This window comes from Tupaia chinensis, unplaced genomic scaffold (genome assembly GCF_000334495.1).
Source record: "Tupaia chinensis unplaced genomic scaffold, TupChi_1.0 Scaffold000066_1, whole genome shotgun sequence".
Taxonomy (NCBI): Eukaryota; Metazoa; Chordata; class Mammalia; order Scandentia; family Tupaiidae; genus Tupaia; species Tupaia belangeri.
Genome location: NW_006159525.1, coordinates 7,490,883 through 7,503,024, shown reverse-complemented (window position 1 = coordinate 7,503,024; position 12,142 = coordinate 7,490,883). Strand labels below are relative to the sequence as shown.

General features: G+C 41.6%; 1 protein-coding gene across 17 annotated transcripts in view; it reads right to left on the bottom strand.

Annotated features, from left to right (window-relative positions):
* The window catches only part of TRIP12 (thyroid hormone receptor interactor 12), a 219,288-nt gene that overhangs the window by 172,184 nt on the left and 34,962 nt on the right, over positions 1 to 12,142 (bottom strand). The gene's annotated exons all lie outside the window — the stretch shown is intronic.

Genomic DNA, 12,142 nt, shown 5'->3' with positions numbered 1-12,142 from the left:
TGTGGACAAAAACAATCACATGTTTGGTAAATGACCTTTAAGGCATATAGCCACACACAAGGCACAATTTTCAGAATATCCTCTTCAACGCAAGTTCTTGTCACTGCTGTGAACTCTGCCATAATAATGAGACTACAGAGGCTAATCTCTTTAACAGTTTTATATTAGGAAGTTAATGCCTGCCGTACAACAATAAAAATACGTCAGCATTATGAGCATCATGGACTGGTACAACCTTTCCCAAACAAACATGTAGTCGGTCATCTACAGTGTCACGTTTATGCTTAGGCTCAAGGAAAAGAGAGCTATGAAATGTAACCTGAAGCTGGGGAGACTGGACCTTTTAACACAGCGTACGTAATGCACTGTCAAACTTTTGTTTAAGAACGTGTATGTCACAGATATTATACCTAATACAGAAAACCTCAAAAACATTTTTTAAAAGTTTTTTTTTTTTAAAAGACATTATTTAGAGGAGCCAGCAGGAGGCGTGGTGGTTGAGGTGCAGATTCCCACATGGCTACCCATGGTTTGAGTAGCTAACCCAGCAGCTTGAAATATCACACTGTGTATGTGAATGTCCAAAATTCCAAGACAAGAGTGGAGAAAGGATTGTGCCATGGCCATTCCCCCCAGAGGGTGATTTCTCACTTTCCTTCTCTATGTCTAAGGTAAGCACACACACCCTATGGAAAAAGCTTAACAAAAAAATAAATAATAAACTAACAGAAAAAACAATTTAGAATGTCTTATTCTACAGACCAGTTTCCCACGTTTCTGCAAATAGCATTTTTGTTATTTTTACCCAAAATACGTATATTTTGCCCAAAGTTAAGTGCTAATTACTGCTTTATGTTAAGCCAAAACATCTACAAACCAATAGCCAAAGAAATATTAAAGGTGTTGTTACCAAATTTGAGTTGACTTTTTTCTTATTATTCATTTTGAATGTTTTTGGTTTACTTTCACTTTAGGGTGTTGTGCACTTGTGAAAGGCAGAAAGACAGAGATAGAGAAAGAAAGATAAATCACTCCCCAGAGGGGATGGCAATGCTGCAATCCCTTATCCATTCTCTTGGGATTTGGGGCATGCACACACACACATGCCTAGTGTGATTTTCAAACCACCATGTCCGGGACTCTTAACTGCGCTGTCAGCCATGTGGAATCCAGCATCTTAACCTCCATGCAACCTGCTGGCCCCAAGTTGATTTCTTAATACAGATCTCTGGGACCAGTCTACCAGAGTAAGGGCAGAGGGAAATTGAACTTTCTAAAAATCAAAATAATAACCAATTTTATTGCATGCACTCACAGAAGAGAGAGGGAGGAAGAAAGCACCCTCACCCTTCCACCTCCCTAGCCTGTCAAGATTCTGGGCACTGCCCTGCGTGATCTGGAAGCTGCAGGAGCCAGGAATCAGCCAGTCAGCTATGTGGGATCTGGCTTTCCGTGGCCAGCACGCATCTGCTATGCTAGCCCAGATGAACCAGTTTATTATTTCAGTGTTAGCTACGTCTGAGAAATGACTCTGGTATACACCACCATTTGGGTACCGTTAAACATCACTTATTCCTTCGCTATCTCTATAAGACTCTCCCACATTCCACAATTAAAAACTGCTACTCAAATCCTTAGAATCCAGCAGTCCCACTTCCAGGAATCTTCTAGGAATCTAATCTCAAGAAATATCTGCACAAGTATGCAAGGATGAACATCTACTTGAGATGGCTCCCTTCAGTCTGCAGTACTGGAAAGATGGAGAAGACCCGACTGTTCTCAGCAGAAGAACGGCCAATACGTACACTGTATCAATTCTATAGCATACTTAGAGGGCCTTAAAACCCAAATGGTAGATTGGTTGGGACCAGCAGTTAGCATAATGGCTATGTCACTGAACTCCCATGTAGTCGAGCACAGTTTGAGTTCCGGACCCGGCAGCTTAAACTCACACCAGGCTCAAGTGCGTGCGTGCCCAAGATCCCAAGAGAAGAATGGAGGAGAAGGGATTGCAACGTGGCCATCTCCCTGGGGGAGTGATTTCTCACTTTCTGTCTCTCTGTCTCTGTCTTTCTGGGAAGCATACACGCCCTATAGCAAAAACCTCTCCGAAAAAAAAAAAGGTAGATTGGTGCATACTACACTGGAACCCAAAAGTAGAACACTGTTAATTCTTCCATTTTTAGATCTATTTGACATTTGTCACTAATCCTTGTCATGATGGAGCTTACACTTAATTGAGAAATCGGGAAGAAAAAAATACCTGCACACTGTGTTAAGTACCATAAGGAATGAACAAGAGAAAAATAGGAAGGAGTAGAGAATAACAGAAAGAGGGAAAGAAAAAGCTATCTGAAGGGATATTATAAACTGAGAACCAAAGGATAAAAAGGAAACAGTAGTCAGATGGGTATTATCAAGAAAAACAAAACAAAAATTCTGGCCAGGATGTGGATAATTACATTGTTCATAGGAATGTAAATCAACACAGTCATTATGGAAAACAGTATAGAAGTTCCCAAGAAAACTAAACATAGAACTGCTATATGATCCAGCAATCCCACTACTAGGCAAATATCCAAGGAAAAGAAATCAGCATGCCACAGAGATATCTGCACCCCAATGTTTACTGCAGCACTCTTCACAGTGGCCAAGCTATAGAGTCAATCTAAGTGTCCATCAAGAAACAAATGGACACACACACTCACTCACTCTCTCTCAGGTAGTTCAAAAAGCTGGTGAAAAAAATGGAAAAATGTATGAGTTCATTTTGGTGCACAAAAATATTGAAATCCACGCTGTTTTTAATAATACATATTTTCCACAAGCTTTCTGAGACTCCTATAAATACACAAAGGGATACTATTCAGCCATTAAAAATAATGAAGTCCTGTCATTTGAGGCAACATGGGACATACTGGAGGACAGTATAAGTGAATTGTAAGACAGGCACAGAGGAGAAAAATCTCAAGTTTTCACTCATATGTGGAAAGTAAACCAGATGACCTCACAGAAGTAGAAAATAGAATAGTAATAACTGGAGGTTAAGAAGAGTGAGGAGATGTTGGTTGAGATATAAAACTACAGTTACATCAGAGAAATAAGTTCTAGAACACAATAGAGCAACTATAGTCAACAATAATTTACCGCATTTAAAAATGATAAAAAGACGAATGTTCTCAACACAAATAATTAATGTTTGAGATGATGAATATGCTAATTATCTTGATGATTACATATTGTATTCATAAACTTTAAAAATTACACTGTAGCCCATAATTATGTACAAATACTATGCACAATTGAAAGTAAATTAAAAAAAAAAAAGAAAGAAAGAGGGAATGTATTCATATATACACAGAAAGAGTTTGGAAAAATACACCTAAATGTCAACAGTCGTGGGGACAGAAAAGTGGTAAAGAGTCACTGTGTCTTGAGTCACTCTGAAGCCTGGTTTCACCACTTCAAACTGTGCTGGAGAAGTTCCTTAACTAAGTCTTAGTTTGCTCATCTCTTAAATGGAGTTAACAGCTACACCTCAAATAAGTCATGAAAACCATTTGAAAGTAAAACACTTAGAAAACAGTAAATTAATTGCAAGGGGAAAATGAGGAAAGATGGAACCTACATATTGTTTGGTTTTTTAATTTATTTATTACCATGTGGGAGTCCAGCATCTTAATCATCACAACCAACTGCACGCACCCCTACATACTGCTATAAGCAACAAATCGGAAGCCCAGCAGGTGGCATGGTGGTGAAGGTGCTAGATACTCCCACAAGGCTGACCATGGTCCAAATCCTGGACCTGATGGTGTTTCCTCACTTTTTCTCCCTCTTCTCTCTCTCCCTCTTTCTGTATGTGTGTCTGGTCAAAATAAATGAATGAATAAAATTAAAATAACTATTTTTAAAAAGAGAGAGATAAATCGGGGCCGGCAAGTGGCGTGGTGGTTAAGGGCACTGGACTACCTCATGGCTGACTGTGGTTCAAGACCCAGACCTGGAGACCTGCTTTCACTTTCTCCCTGTCTCTGTGTGTATGTGTCTTTCTCTGAAAATATTTTTAAAAATAATAATAATCGGGAATCAGCAGTTAGCATAATGGCTATGTCGCTGGACTCCCATGTAGTCGACCGCAGTTCGCGCCCCCGACCCAGTGGCTTAAAACTCACGCAGGGTGCGTGTGCGTGCGTGCCCAAGATCCCGAGAGGAGAATGGAGAAGGGATTGCGGCGTGACCATCCCCCCTGGGGGGGTGATTTCTCGCTGTCTCTCTCTCTCTGTCTGGCGAGTGCACATGCCCTATAGCGAAAACCTCTCCAAAAATAATAATAATAGTAATAATAAAGTTAAATATAATAATTCTTAAAATAAAAAAAGATTGAGAAATCAAAATCTACGAATGGACAAAGAGGGAATCTGCACACTGACTAGGTATTTGATTTGGCTATCAAGAAAGTCACTACACATTTTCGCATAGGAAAATTCATCATGACCTTCCTGACAACCTAGCAGATAACAAGTTGTTGTCTTTTTTTGTTTTTATGATAGTACATGCACATGTTTGTGTGTGAGAGAAAAGAGAGGACCCTCCACAGGGTCCTGTCACACTGTGGTCTCCTTTCCCTAGTTCTCCTGCAACTCAGGATCCTGGATGCCTGTGCTCATGCCTGGCATGTTTTTAAACCAACCCAGGGATCCAAACCCATGTGTGGCCCTCAGTGCAGGGCACTTGTGTTCTCACGGCACCACGGCAGCTTGCCCACAGAACTGTGTGACGGCACACCATCTACTGGAAATCTCTGTGCCTTCAGCTCAATTTTGCCATGACCTTAAAAAAACACCTGCTCTATTTCTAAAATAAGAATGCTAGAGATAAAAGGGGTACCTTCATAATGGAAAAAGGTTTACTTCAAGTAGACAGTAATTCTTTGGCCAGCCCTGTAGTCGTTAAGAAAGACTAGTGGTTAAGGGAGGTGAATAAGACACAGCCAACTGCAGTTCAAATCCTGGTAGCTTGGAAAAAACACCAAGCACATTTGCAGTGTGTGCCCCAAATCCCAAGAGAATGCAGAAATGGAGAAGGGACTGTGTGGCATGACCACCCCCTACTGCGAGAGGTGTTCCCCTTTTCCTTCCCTGGAAAACCAAGTGCCCTCAGGCAATTTTAATAAAGTTCCTGGGACCAGCTGGTGGTGTGGTGGTTGAAGGCACTGCACTCCCACATGGCTGACTGCAGTTCCAGTCTCGTGGCTTGCTTTCTCACTTTCCCTCTCTCTCTCTCTCTCTCTCTCTCTCTCTCTCTCTCTCTGTCTCTTTCAGGTCAAATTGGAAAATAATAAAAATAGTAATAAATAAAGGTAAATGAAATAATTTTTTAAAAAGTTCGTAATTCTAAATTTATACAAGCTTAATTCATTAGGTCATTAAAGAAGTCATGACACATTTTTGCACTGAAAAACATTAAAAAGTCGTGACTTACAGTTAACTGTCTCTAAGGCCCCCATTGCCTGATTCCAACCTTAAGGATTAGATTAGATACACAGGATAATCATTTCAAGTACCAGTGCTGGGAAGGCCAGTCAGGTGTGGTGGTTACGGCGACTTGATCCCAGAGAGCTGGCCAAGTGTACAAGTCCCAGACTCAGTGGCTTGAAAAACATGCCAGGTATATGTATGTATGTGCACCCAAAATCTGGAGAGGAGAATGGAGCAGGAAGGACTATGGTGTGGCCACCCCCGCCCCCCGAGACAAGTGATTTCCCACCTTCCCTCTCTGTCTCTCTCCATGAGTACATACACCCAATAGCAAAAACTAGGGGGAAAAAAACAGTGCTAGGTAACCTAGTGTCCAATTAATGTCTACATTACTTATTCTTAAAAATTTTTAAAGAATTATTTTACTTATTATTATTTTAATGTGCTATAGGGCATATGTGCTTACCAGAGACAGAGAAGGAAAAAGAGAGAGATGGAAAGTAAGAAATCAAGCCACCAGGTCCAGGACCCAAACCGCAGTCAGCCATATGGGAGTTCAATGCCTTAACCACCACACCACCTGTTGCACCTGCTGGCCCCAATGTTTTCATTTTTTAAAAACCTACTTTATTACATATGCCTCCAAGTTGAGATGGATGCTCTTGTAAACCTGAGTTATTCATAAAGTATCTCATTAACAAAGACAAAGCTATTAAGCAATGGCACAGAGTAGGCACAAAGAGTTCCATAGGTGTCTATTTAACCCTAACCATGCCAGAACTATAGTAAGAACAAGCATTACTCACATTTAACAAAGGAAAGACTCAAAGACTCATCTGTACTCAAGTATCTAAGCTTAAAATTAGATTACAATTCTGGTATGCTCTCAGGCCGCTTTTCTTATACAACTGACCTTTAAAAGGACAAATTCCTATCTGCCAAACCCTGTTTAAGACTTTCCATTGTACTATGCTACACATATATACCATTATAAAGTAGTAATGCATTTAGTATCAGGAAAAGATTCTTTTCTAAAAATTGTACCACATAGCATGCTGAATACACTAAACACAATATCAAGAAATCACATGGGGGGAACCAGCAGTTAGCGTAATGTCTATGTCGCTGGACTCCCATGTTGTCGACCGGGGTTCACGTCCCGGACCCGGTGGCTTAAAATTCACGCCGGGGGAATCAGCAGTTAGCATAATGGCTATGTCGCTGGACTCCCACGTAGTCAACCGCGGTTCGCGTCCCGGACCCGGTGGCTTAAAACTCACGCCGGGCACGTGTGCATGCGTGCCCAAGATCCCGAGAGGAGAATGGAGAAGGGATTGCGGCGTGACCATCCCCCCTGGGGGGTGATTTCTCGCTTTTTGTCTCTATGTCTCTCTCTCTCTCTGTCTGGCGAGCGCACACGCCCTACAGTGAAAAACCTCTCAAAACAAACAAACAAACAAAAAAACTCACGCCGGGTGTGTGTGCGTGTGTGCCCAAGATCCCAAGAGGAGAATGGAGGAGAAGGAATTGCGGTGAGACCATCCCCCCTGGGGGGTGATTTCTCACTTTCTGTCTCTCTGTCTATCTCTGTCTGTCCGGCGAGTGCATGTGCCCTATAGTGAAAAACCTCCAAAAAAAAAAAAAAGAAAAGAAAAGAAATCATATGGGTGGGCCTTTGATGCAGTGGGTAAGGGCGCTGCATTGAAAGTCAGGTCCCATATGACCAACCAGTTTGAATCCCATGGTCTGAAAAACACACTGGGCCCAAAATCCTGATGGGACTGAGAAACGCAGGGGAAAAGTGTGATATAACAATGTCCCCGGGGTGCTCTCTCTCTCTCCCACCAGAGTAAGCACCTTTTTTTCCCCATTCTTTTTCTTATTCTTTATCAAGAGAAAATTAAAAATAGTAGGAAAGCAAGAAAAAGAGGGCTGGAAGCCACACGTGAGAAGTCTCACAATGGGGATCATCCTCGTGTGCCTGAGCTCCAGGCTAGCTCAGGCTGAGGGTAGACTATGTCGTAAAACTTGTTGGTGGGTGTCTGTCTCTCGCTTTAGGGAAAAATACATAAAAATAAATAAATTTTAAAGACGATGACTGGGGGCCAGCAAATAGCAGAGTGGTTAAGGCACTGAACTCCCACATGACCAACTGCGGTTCAAGTCCTGAACCTAAAGCTTGAAACTCACGCTGGGTGCATGTGCAAGCATGCCCAATATCCTAGGAGGAGATGGAGAAGGGATTGCTGCATGGCCATTCCCTCTGAGGAGTGATTTCTCATTTTCCCTCTTACTGTCTGTCTCTCAGGCAAGCACATATGCCCTGTGGCAAAAACGTTTAAAAAAAAAAAAGGTTGAACAAAGCCATTGCTCTCAATTCTTATGCTCAATCACTTCTTATGCACAAGGAATAGAAAAATTAGAATGAATTGGAGGAAGAAACTAAAACAGAAGGTACTGCCACACCGCCAAAATGTAAAAAGAGGACACTGAAGTTTGTCTCTGAGGCAGATGAGGAATCACAAAAGCATGCATGAGCTAGAAGTGACAAAGACTACAACCTGTGCTATGCTGTGCGGAGACATCAGCTGGCCTTGGCCTTTCTGCAGAGGCGACTGAAGGTGAGGTGGACCAGGGTGGTGATGTGAGAATCCCTGGTGAGATGCCCGCAAGGTCTCTAAGAATGCTGGGAGGCTCAGACCAGTGAAAACTAAACTGTAAACAAATCACCAGAGTAAAAGCTGACTGATTACTACTGTAAGTACTATTACAGAAAAGCAACCCAACCCCAGGGGGAGGTAATTCAGCTCTCAGGGGTGGAAATACAAAAACTCTAATGGATTAAAAGATGTTTGTTCAGGAAAGAAAGGCTATGGTCTAAAACGGGAGGCCAACGGTATGGTCTACACAGAGAACTCCAGAAACACACAGAAGCGTGAAATACAGAACAGGAAAAGGCTGGTATTGGGTCTGAAGAAAGCCTGAAAATACCTCAGGAGCTGAAGTAAAACAACCCAAATACATAATTCACACCTACACTCTTCCATGCAAATGGCATACCAAATATGGAAAGGTCTAATAGGTCTTTTAAAACAACATATTCCCATGTAAGCCTATAAATAATAAAGTAGATGAAGTTCTTAAGAACCTATTACATTTAACTTTTACCTATTAGCTGAACTTCTACAACCTTGGAACTTCAAAAAAATCTGGTAAATTGCTCCCTGACAAATAAAGCTATGATTCTGAGTTTAGTTCAGAGGTGAATTTTAACACTTCCTAAGAATGTTTTGCTACCCAGGCTTCTTGAAGTGACACTGTCACGGCTAATGAGTAAGCAGATTTTCTAGTTAACAGGATGCTTAAATTCAAGTAACCATAATTTAAGTAGAAATAAGCCAAAATGCCAAAACTGGGTAAACCCTCCTAGGAAAAATTAAGATGACAGGTAAGTTTCCATGTGTGGTCCTAGTACTACACAATAAGTAAGATTTTTAACTAAGAAGATGATATATCACAACAGAAATGTCTATTTTAAAACTTATCCTAAAAGTTGATAGAATCTGGGATCAGGGGCCAGCAGATGGGTTACATCGCTGGACTCCACATGGCCAACTGTGGTTTGAGTTGCAGACCCTGTGGTTTGAAACTCACTCCGGGTGCATGTGCATGTGTGCCCAAGACCCCAGGATGACAGTGGAAGAGACCTTCTGTCTGTCTCTCTTTGGTTAATGCACACAACCCTAAGGCAAAAATCTCTATTAAAAAAAAAAGAAGTTAATAGAATCCAGTGAGCACAGGGTTTCTTTTGGGAGTGACAAAAATGTTCTGAAATTAAATAGTATGATGTAGTTTCAAAATTCTGTGAATATATTAAAAATACCATATTGTTTAAATAATTGTATGGCATGTGAGTTATGGCTAAATAAAGATGTTTTCAAAAATTCTATTTCACTCTGAAAATGTTTCCTGTCTCCAAATGTATGGCACAAATAAGGAAAACCTTAAATCTGTTGCTTTAAAATCCTCAATTTTGCCAACAAATCAAGTGTGACAAGCCAGACCCTTCTCCCAACAAGTATAGGGTGGTACTATACATGTTATTTTAAACACAACTGTCATCTATAAAAGTGAAAAAGCAGAACCAGCAGATGGTATAACCATTACATCGCTGGGCTCCCATGTACTTGATCGTGGTTCCAATCTTGGACCTGGTGGCTTAAAATTCACATGAGGTGCATGTGTGTGTGTGCCCAAAATCCTGAGAGGAGAAGAGACTGCGGCATGGCCATCCCCCACCCCAGGGGTGGTGGTGGTGGTTTCTCACTTTCTGTCTCTGGTGAGCACATGTGCCCTATAGGAAAAATTTCTCTTAAAAAAAAAAAAAGGTGGAAAAAGCTCCCAAATACAATACAATGCATTTGTAATACAGGTACGAAACCTCTTGATAATTAGATTTCCTTACTACCTATACCATATCTTTCTATTCTCTACTCTAAGAAAGTAACGATGCCCTTTACTCTTCACAGTCTTTACATTGGTTAGAAAATAAATAGCTTGTGGGGCCAGCAGGTTGCGTGGTAGTTGGGGCACTGGACTTCCACATGGCCAACCATGGGTTCGAGTCCCAGACCTGGTAGCTTGCTTTGTCACTTTCTGTCTGCTGAATTAAATCATCATAATTAATAAAATGAAATAATTCTAAAAAAAGAAAATAGCTTGTTTCCCACAGTGCAACTAAATATAAAAATATGGACCAGAAGTATTTACAGAAACATGTTACTGGTATATTCCACAATAACTAGTGTTACAGGTAATTAAACACTGGAAATTTTTCTATGACAAATAAGCTAAAAAAAAAAAAGAAAGAAAGAAAAAAGAAACAGTTGGGACCAACAGTTAGCGTAATGGCTATGTCGCTGGACTCCCACGTAGTGAACCGCGGCTCGAGTCCCCGACCCGGTGACTTAAACTCACGCCAGGCGCATGTGCGTGCGTGCCCAAGATCCGTGCGGTGCGTGCCCAAGATCCTGAGAGGAGAATGGAGGAGAAGGGATTGCAGTGTGGCCATCCCCGGGGTGGGGTGGGGTGGTGATTTCTCACTTTCTGTCGAGTGCACACGCCCTACAGCAAAAACCTAAAAACCTCTCCAAAAAAACGGAGAGAAAAAAAAACAGTAATTATGGGCCAGCCCCTGGAATCATAGTTGAGAACTGGATCGATCCTACAAGGTTTGAATCCTGGCTCTGGCAGCTTGAGAATCACACCAGGGGCTAGTGCGCACATTCCACACATCCCAGTAGAAATGGAGAACAAGATTGCAGCACAATCATGCTCCACTACGGGGTGCTTTCTTCCTCCTCTCTGTGTCTGTCTTGTTCTCTACCAAGAAAATTAATAAGCAGCAATAATAATTAAATTCATCTTGGATAATATCTCATCTGTCTGCTGCAAGTTTTTCTAGGACTCACAAACCCTGTGATCCAAAAGGAGTACTAGACTGGTTCACCTTTTAACAAAATCTAAAGTTTCAAAACAAATATAACCCAAATCTTAGGAGTAGATAATCAGGACAGACACATAAACCAGAAAAATGTACTTAAATGCCTGGAGTCCAACTATACAAACGGCACTGATGTGTCTTTTTAAATTTTTTCTCAAGAGTACCTCCTTATTCTCCCATGGGAGAGACAGACAGACAGATACCGCCAACAGGATCTTCATGCCATGACTCACCCCACCCAGCCCAGCCAGCATGGACTCCAGGAATTGGCACACAAAGGGGGATGCCAGGGTGCAAAGCCAAGACTTTCCCATATGGGTCCCGTTGTGTCACCACTCCATCACCATCTGGCCCTTGATGTGCCTCATAAGCCAGCAATATGGCTTTAAGAAAACTTTTTTAAGCTTTTAACTTTATTTATTATTATTGTCCAGTTTTGATCAGAGAGAGACAGAAAGAGAGAGAAGGAAAGTGAGAAAGCAAGCTACCAGGTCTGGGTCTTGAACCACAGTCAGGCATATGGGAGTCCAGCACCTTTAAGCACCATCCCACCTGCCGGCCCTGTTTTAAGAAAACTTTTTAAATGAAATGTGGTTAACCGTCCAGTTAACACAAAAGTGCAACTAATGACAGCAACAAATTTTTTCAGCATTTTCATTATTCAGGCTTGCTTCAATTATAAATCAACCCACTTTTTAAAAAAAATTTTAATTGGGAACCAGCAGTTAGTGTAATGGCTATGTCGCTGGACTCCCACGTAGTCGACAGCGGTTCGCGTCCTGGACCCGGTGGTTTAAAACTCATGCCAAGCGCGTGTGCGTGCGTGCCCACGATCCCGAGAGGAGAATGGAGGAGAAGGGATTGAGGCGTGACCATCCCCCCTGGGGAGTGATTTCTCGCTTTCTGTCTCTCTGTCTGTCTGGCGAGCGCACACGTCCTATAGCAAAAACCTCTCCCAAAAAAAAGAAAAGAAAAAACAATTTTTAATTTATGAATTATTTCTGTTTGTTTATTTATTTATTTTTTAGACTTGATCAGAGAGGGACAGAGCAAGAGCAAGAAAGAGTGAGAGCAAGTGAGACAGCAAGCCACCAGGTCTGGGACTGCAAGTCAACTCACTTTTTTTTTTTTTTTCTCTTTTTTGGGGGGATTTTTTCTT